Source organism: Mesoplodon densirostris, chromosome 1 (assembly GCF_025265405.1).
Source record: "Mesoplodon densirostris isolate mMesDen1 chromosome 1, mMesDen1 primary haplotype, whole genome shotgun sequence".
In the NCBI taxonomy this organism is placed as follows: domain Eukaryota; kingdom Metazoa; phylum Chordata; class Mammalia; order Artiodactyla; family Ziphiidae; genus Mesoplodon; species Mesoplodon densirostris.
In genome coordinates this window covers 107719252-107725251 of record NC_082661.1, presented here as the reverse complement: position 1 = coordinate 107725251, position 6000 = coordinate 107719252, and the positions used below count along the sequence as shown (strand labels likewise).

The 6000-nt window shown below is 47.9% G+C and overlaps 1 long non-coding RNA gene across 2 annotated transcripts in view; it reads right to left on the bottom strand.

Annotated features, from left to right (window-relative positions):
• Positions 1-1510: 1510 nt before the first annotated feature.
• Positions 1511-6000, bottom strand: part of LOC132495624 (uncharacterized) — a 30499-nt gene continuing 26009 nt past the window's right edge. The window contains exons 6-7 of one of the 2 annotated variants that reach the window (XR_009533322.1): positions 3225-3359; positions 1511-2831 (exon numbers count right to left, since the gene is read on the bottom strand). This is a non-coding gene — a long non-coding RNA (uncharacterized LOC132495624). The remainder of the gene's footprint in view (positions 2832-3224; positions 3360-6000) is intronic. The other variant, XR_009533321.1, reaches the window with a different exon arrangement.

Below are 6000 nucleotides of genomic sequence, written 5' to 3'. Positions count from 1 at the left end.
CCATGACCATGACCAGCAGAAGGGCCCACCCAGACCGGAAGGATGTGGGACGCACCCTGCAATTATCATAGCTCTTCTGCCCTTTGGACCTTCTGCTCCCAGGTCAGGCACAGACCTATTTCGGATCACATATCCACCGGTGTCCAAAGAGAACCACCTAGAGTTTTGGAATAAACCTCAGGTTAAGGTCTCTGCTTGGGCTCACTCCATGCAGACCAGCCAGCTTGGGACATGGTTGTGGATGTGTCCAGTCCATTGGGCTTCTCTCCCCTCATAAACCCGCCCATTCTGGAGGCAGACCCTCTCCACAGGACAGGAACACCCACCCCCGATATCACTCCACAAATCCAGGCAAAGGACAAATTTCTACTTTGGTGGCATCAGGGTGGTGGACTGGTTTGGGGCTCTCAGGATTGTCCTTGGGGTCCTCCTGGACAAGGTAACACACGTAAGACATGACCCAACGTAAACATCCCTGGAGGCTCACCATGATTGTGACGATTCCTGAGGAGGCAGCCCCTGCACATTGGGACACAGCAGATCCATGTATACAGCCATGGGACCTGGGAAGTGGGCTCCTCTAGGATGTCCATGCCTCGTTCCCCTGCTTCCAGTTTCTGTTGGGCTCTATTGCCAGGGAAGGTAGGTCAACTCCTGGGGTCCCTGGCCCAGAAAAGTGACACAAACACGACATGGGAAGAGCCATGACCCTGGCTTGTGGACACAGCTGCTTTCAGAACCGGCTGCTGTCCTCCATGTCATCAGGGATATGGCACACTCCAAACCATGGGCTTCTCTTCCAGAATTTAAACATCTGTAAATTGGCACTCATTCTGGCATCGACATCCTAGGGATGGCATTAGGCTGACAGGCCTAGAGGCACCTACATTTCCTGAGAAACCAGTAGGCTGGTATCAAATGGAGGGCTGGTATGACATGGAACACAGGTGCACACAACAATGGAAGGACTGTCTCAGGAGCTGGCCTCGTACAGAATCCAGGTGAAACTGGCTTGGGACTGCTCTGCTATCTCGGGAGTGTCACTCATCCTCTGGCTTACATCCCCATTGTGCCAGGCGATGGCTGAACATCAAGAAACTACAGACATAGACACCTCTGGCATACAACTTTCCATGTTCTCCTGTATGTTCTCTGGGTGGGTTGCCCATGCATTGGCTCCCAGCAGTCTTGCCTCCAGGTCACATATCCTTGTCGATATTCCCACCCCTCCAGTCTGAATGGACATTGTGACTTGTTGCTAACCTACAGACAGACTTATGAAAACTCTGTGACTTCTGTTCAGTTCTGTCCTGTGATCTTGTGGTTTATGCATGTATTTTTAGATTAGCAAACACAAATTTGTATCTCTATGTATGATTCATTATATGTATTTATTATATAAGTATTAAGTAGAAAAATTTATGATATGTAATATGTATATTATTACATATGTATAATATGTAATACATACTGCCCTTCATATATATATTATGTATCCTAAATTTATTCTATATAATAAATTCTTTATATAGAATATGTTTATTATATATAATCTAGGTATATCATGTATAGAATAACTACAGGTACACATACATACACACACACACATTGTTGGGTTCAGCATACTTTAGGCTTTTTGTTTCTCAAAGGCTTGAGTTTTCCAACTTCTAGATCTGCTCTCCAGATGAGCCACCTCTTCAGTTTCATCGTGTACAAAGCAATGTTTTCTCACGTTCGATCCAGTATCTCTTCTTTGTGTAGATGCATTTCCTTTGCCATCGAAATCCCGTTTCAGTCAACTGGAGCCCCAACTGCCTTTATTGTGCTTCTGTTTCTCTTTAGTGAGGAGATGGATTAACAGACATACTTCTAAGGCTGAGGTTCAAGAATGTACTGCCTATGGGTTTCTTCTAGGCCTGGCCTGACTTCAGATTTGACATTGTGGTAGTCGATTTAGTGTGAAGTTCTTGTTGTTGGTTTACACGAGAAAGGAATCCAGTGTGATGCTTATGCATGGAGTGGTCCAGTTTTTCCAGGACCATGATTGGAACAGGCTATATTGTCCCTATCAGACTTTCTCACCTCCTTTGATCGCACAAGTTTGGCTTTCCTTTGGAGCTCTCCATTCTCTTCCTTGCATCTATGTGGATAACTTGTGTGTCAATACCATGCTGTACTGTTGATGGTAGGTTTGCAGTCTAGTTGGAAATCAGGGAGCTTAGGCATATGAAATCGGCACTTCTTGCTGAAGAGTGTATGGACACTCTCGAGGGTCTTTTGTATTTCCAGACACATTTGGGAATTCTTGGTTGTACTTGTCTGAGACAATCCACAGGTATTTTGAGAGGAATGGCTTCAACTCTTGGATTTCCTCGAGAGTGTGGAATCATTTGCACAGGACGTACTCTTCTGGTCCGTGAGCAGTACCTACCATTCCATTTTGGGTGTGTGTTGTCTTCATTGTCTTTCATCAATATGTCTCTCATCCCGTTTTCTGAGTTACGAGTCTTGTAGGTCACGGGTTAGATGGTCTCCTAGGCATTTTCTTTGTGTTGTTACCGTCATTGTCCACTGGGTTGTTTCCTTCATTTCTCATTCGGATAGTGTTGTGTGTATACAGAAAGGCAAGCAATTTATTTAGCATCAATGAAGTTTTACGATTATACCAAACTGAGTTTCCTGAGTTCTGTTCTATTTTGATTTCTCTTGGGAGATTGTCACCGTCAACATTTTCTGTACAGAGATTCGGGACAATTGGAGTCTTTCCTCTGCTGTTGGATAATTCTTCTTTCTTCTTTCCATGATGTTATAATGGCAAAGCCTTCCTCTGCCTGGATGAATGAATATAGACAGCGTACCAGTGTTAGAGGTAAGTGTATGCAATAACTGGCTGTTTCCTCCTTCCTCCCTCTCCATCTCTCTGAGTCATCCAGGAAGGGGAGGCATAGTACATGGTCCCCAGTTCTGTGAGCTGTACTGCTGTTAGTCTGCCCCACCCTCCTGGGGGAAATTTGCCCTACCATCTGTCAACTTTCTGTGGCTGGGGTTTGGGGGGATGCTTCCTTCAGAACTTACCATCCATTTATAGCAATCCTGTGTTCATTATGTGTTTGCAAATAGCAGTCCACCAAGTGGGTGGTCAGAGGCCACCCTTTAGTACGTGCCCAAGACCAGGCTCTGGGAACTCATCCTGTGGGGTCAGGATTCATCCCCGGCCTGCTCACCTTTGTGCTCTTCCTTGGTGTGGTCTGGGTACAGTAGATGATTCGGGAGGAAACTTAGCATGATGCTCCAGGTCAGATCCGGCTGTGCTGAGCTCTCTTTGTACCCCAGGTTTGGGCATCGTAGAACCCTGGGACCTGTTATAGAGAATCCTCTGTCGTCACACCTTCTGGATCTGGCCCTGACCCTTGTGGACAGTGGGGGTGGGGTGAGGTGTGGCGTGACTTGGTCCAGCACTCGGGAGGAAGCATTGGGTGTCCACATCATTGAGCTCCTCTCCGATTTCCAACGTGGGGCTCTATCATAACAGTGACCAGCATAAGGGCCCACCAAGCCCAGAGGGATCAGGGACACATGCTGCAATTATCATAGCTTTTTCTACCCACTCGACCTTCCGCTCCCAGGTCAGGCACAGACCTATGTCTGACCACATATCCATCTGGGACCAAAGAGAACATCCTAGAGTTTTTGGCATAAAGCTCACTTTAAAGGTGCTGCCTGGGCATGTTCCATGTGGACCAGCCAGCTTGGGACATTGCTGTGAATGTGTCCGGCCCACCAGGCTTCTCACCCCACATGAGCCGGCCCATTTTGTTTGGAGACCCACACCACAGGACAGGAACATGCACCTGCAATATCAGTCCACAGACCCAGGCAAGGGACAGATTGCTAACAGGGTGGCATCAGGGTGGTAGACTGGTTTGGGTCTCCAAGGCTTGTCTTTGGATTCCTCCTGGACAATGGCCCAAGACAACGCATCTGAGGCCTGATCTAATGTCACCAGCCCTGTAGGCTCACCACGATTGTGACATTTCCTGAGGCTACAACCCCTGCACATGGGGACACAGCAGATCCATGTTTACTGCCACGTGACCTGGGGAGTGGGCTCCACTAGGATGTCCATGCCTCATTACCCAGATTCCAGTTCCTGTTTGTATCAATTGCCAGAGAATTTAGGTCACCTCCTGCAGTCCCTGGCCCAGAACAATGACACAAACCAGACATGGGAAGAGCTATGGCCCTGATTTTGTGAACAGAGCTGGTTTCAGATATGGCTGCACTCCTCCATGTCATCAGGGATGTGTCCCTGTACAAACCATAGGCCTCTCCTCCCGAATCTCCACATAGGCAAATTGGTTCAGTGTCCACCTGTGCACCATGTGATACCAGCCGTCCCTGTGATACCAGCCTACAGATTTGACAGGTATTGTACTGCTTTTAGGCCTATCCCCCTAAAGCCTTCCCTAGGAAGTCGATGCCAGAATGAGCGCCATTTGGAAGATGGGGAGACTCGGGAGGAGAGGTCCATGGTTTGTATGGGGCCACATCCCTGTTGACATAGAGGAGAGCAGTCAGTGCTGAAAGCAGCTGTGTCAACTGAGCTGGGGACATAGATCTTCCCATGGGGTGTTTCTGTCACTCTTCTTGGTCAGGGACCCGAGGAGGTGACCTAACTGCCCTGGCAATAGAGCCCAACGGAAATGGAACTTTGAGAAAGAGGTTTCAACATCATAGTGGAGCCCACTCCCCAGCTATTTTTGTTTGTTTTTTTTTGTTGTTTGTTTGTTTTGCTGTACGCAGGCCTCTCACTGTTGTGGCCTCTCCCGTTGCGGAACACAGGCTCTGGACGCGCAGACTCAGCGACCATGGCTCACAAGCCCAGCCGCTCCGCGGCATGTGGGATCTTCCCGGGGGCACGAACCCATGTCCCCTGCATCAGCAGGCGGACTCTCAACCACTGCACCACCAGGGAAGCCCCCCAGCTATTTTTAATATCTGTGCTGTGTCCACATGTGCAGGGGCTGTGTCCCCAGTAATCGTCACCATCAGGATGAGCCTCCAGGGCTGTTGACATTAGCTGAGGTCTCAAGTGAGTTGCCTTGGGCCACTGTCTGGGAGGAACACAAAGACAAGCCTGGGAGCCACAGGGCCATCCACCAACCTGATGCCACGCCTAACTCAGGCACTGACAGTGTCCCTAAATAAGGCCCTGAGTCTACCCCTGAGTCAGGCAATGACAGTGTCCCTAACTAAGGCCCTCACACTACTCCTAACTCAGGCCCTTACACTGCTCCCACCTCAGGCACTGACACTGTCCTAACTAAGGCCCTGAGTCTACCCCTAACTCAGGACCTGACATTACTCCCAATGCAGGCACTGACACTGTCCCTAACTAAGGCCCTGAAACTACTCCTAACTAAAGCAATGACACTGTCCCTAACTAAGACCCTGACACTACTCCCAACTCAGGCACTGACACTGACACCCTCACCCTCACCCTCACCCTAACCCTAAACCCTAAACCCTAACCCTAACCCTAACCCCTAAGCCCAAACCGTAAACCCTAAACCTTAACCCTAACCCCAACCCCAACCGTAAACTCTAGCCCTAACCCTAACCCTAACCCTAACTGCAAAAAAAATGATATAGAGTGAGGAAAATGGGAATTTTACTTATGGAAAAATGCATATACAGCTACTTCGAAAGATAATTTTGTCAATTTTTTCCAAAGCTAAACAAGGCTCACATAAGGATACAACATCATGCCTCTAGTATGTAGACACCTGCTTTGAAAAACAGCATCCAAACAAAAACTAGCATGCAATCATGCACTGCAGCTCTACTCATAATGGCTAAAAATTTTTAAATATCAGGATGTCCTTCAGTAGATGAATGCATAAGCAACTCAGGATACATCCATGTGAAAGGGAGAAAATGATACCCCACAATACACCTCTCTGTAATGAGGATTATTTTGAGCTGATTATTTTTTTAAAA